General features: G+C 37.6%; 1 protein-coding gene across 1 annotated transcript in view; it reads left to right on the forward strand.

Moving 5' to 3' along the window:
• C8A (complement C8 alpha chain) overlaps positions 1 to 2,426 on the forward strand; it is a 69,254-nt gene that overhangs the window by 20,706 nt on the left and 46,122 nt on the right. The gene's annotated exons all lie outside the window — the stretch shown is intronic.

Consider the following 2,426-nt stretch of genomic DNA (forward strand, 5'->3'; position numbering starts at 1 on the left):
TGTGTCCTGCTATCTCAAGTATTTATCCACCAGGGTTGGGATATCTGTTGAAGTGTCTATCTGCCTAGGCTGAGAGCTTCTGGAGAGATCTGTCTTTTCATCTCTACTTCTCTGTACCCAGCACAGGGTCTAGTTCATTAATTTCCTGTTGCTCTGACTTTGCCTTGGGTCTTGTCCCCTAACTTGAATGTAAACTCTTTGAAGGCAGAGTCTGCCTCTGACTTTTATACCCCTTCAGCCCCTGTGTCTGAGCCTGTCCTATAATAGCCTCTCACTGAACATTGGTTGAATCAAAACAAATCAAGACGACTAGCTGAATCATTATAGAAGAGGTAATACGGAGATTCAGTAATTGTCACAAGTCACCCAGCCTTGTTGCAGTCCACTCATGATCAGGTGAGAATGGGTCAAATGCAGCTCTCATTCATTATGGTTTACCAGCTCTGAGAGCGCAGCCTACCTACCAGGTGGAATTGAGTACTGTGAATGACATAGCGCACACATATGAAAAAAGGTCAAATTCTGCTTTCTTTCAGACCCATCAAAGGGGGTTCTTATTGATACTGAAAGTTACTTTGGAATGAACAGAGTAGAAGCATGAAATATTGAGCTGAGAAATAAACCCCTCCTTATTGGTGAAAATATCCCAGACCACATGACCCTGCTCTTATGTGGGTCATCCAGAAGCATTCAAATATACTTCCTGAATCGTGGCCTTTGCCCACAGTGAACACTGAAATAGTAGGATGGACCACCTCCACTCCCATCAGCTGACGTTTTGATGGTTCTTCTACTCATCTCAAGATCTCACAGACCTTTCTTGATAATCTTAATTTTTTCTAATTTAATATTTCCCAGATTTTTATTTATTGTTACAGAAGTACTACATGTTTAAGGTAAAATTGAAAGTCTGTCTTCATCTTCCCCATTTATGCCCCACCAATCTCTCTCTCTCCCTTTCCTCTCTAAATGTGATCTCTATTAACAGTTTGGTGTAGGGACTCCTAGACCATTTTAAAAATGTGATTTAAATAAATCAATATACACAAGTATACTATACCTGTGTGTAATGTATAATACACATAGGTATATTTTACATAAATGTGATCATACTATACATATTATCACGTGACTTGCTTTTTTCACTTAATATATTTTGTAGATTTACCCCCATATGTTCTACTCTTTTTCCCTAAGCATATAGTATTCTGTAACAGGGGCCAGTAAACTATGACCAGCAGGCCAAATCTGGCTTACTTTCTGGTTTTGTAAATAAAGTTTTGTCGAAAGACAGCTTTTGCCCTACAATGGCAGAATTCAGTAGTTGCGACAGAGACCTACAGATTGCAAAGCCTAAAATATTAAGTACCTGGCCCTTTACAGAGAAGTTTACTGACCGCTCTTCTATACTATGACTATATGATCATTATTTAACTATTCCATGTGGAAGGATAACTAGGTTTTTCTCATTTTTTTCCTCTTATAAATAACGCTGTAATGAACATCCTTGTACGCATATTCTCATACACATGTATGAGTCTTTCTGCATAGTAGATTTCCAGAAAGTGGAATTTCTCTGACCATGCCTTTTTATTTTCATTGGTTCTTTTGTAGCCAGTTTTTCTACATACATGTAGGCTTTACTTATGCTTAGAGATTATAGTACAACTTAGGGTTTATTGTTCCTTTGAGTTTCTGTTTGACCCATTAGAGAGCCTGTATTTATAAGCTATAGGCAGAAACATGTTCAGCGGATGGAAAGACAGAAGCTGCAGGAGAGTAAAATGAAGAAGCCCAGATTTTAGTGTCAAAAAAACTTGGGGAAAAGAAATCCAGCTGTGACCAACAGCACAGGCAAGTTAATTTTTCCGAGGTTCAGTTTCTGCATTTGCAAAATTATCATGAAATTGAAAGCTAATGATGTTTAATGTCCAGCAGAGTTTCTATACATATTATCATAACCATTATTATACATTTCTACTAATATGAAGAAAAAGAAGGAGATAGGAAGAGACGAAAGACGTTAACATACATTGAACTCCTACTATATGCCAGGTACTCTGCATTCATCCATTTATTCTTCTGAGACAGGTTATAGTCATAGTTTATTTCCTGCTCATTTTCTGCCTTTGTGCCTTTAAGGCACATGCTAAATGGTATGCCAAGGGTGATCAATAAATGCCATGGTAACATAGTGGAGGGAACAACTAAGTCTGTCCAGAGTAATCAAAGAAGGCCACATAGAGGAGGCAACTTTTAAGTTGGATCTCAAAGGCTAAGTAGGAGTTTGACAGGCAGAGACAAGCAATAATTTTATTATCTATAACATAAGAGGCTTAAATTGTTCTCTTGGAACTTTTAGCCAACTCTAAATATTTTTGTTCAGCTAACTTTTCCTTTTTAGAAAATTAAAACTGTATCTCACC

This window comes from Trichechus manatus, unplaced genomic scaffold, assembly GCF_000243295.1.
Source record: "Trichechus manatus latirostris isolate Lorelei unplaced genomic scaffold, TriManLat1.0 scaffold00003, whole genome shotgun sequence".
NCBI classification, from domain to species: domain Eukaryota; kingdom Metazoa; phylum Chordata; class Mammalia; order Sirenia; family Trichechidae; genus Trichechus; species Trichechus manatus.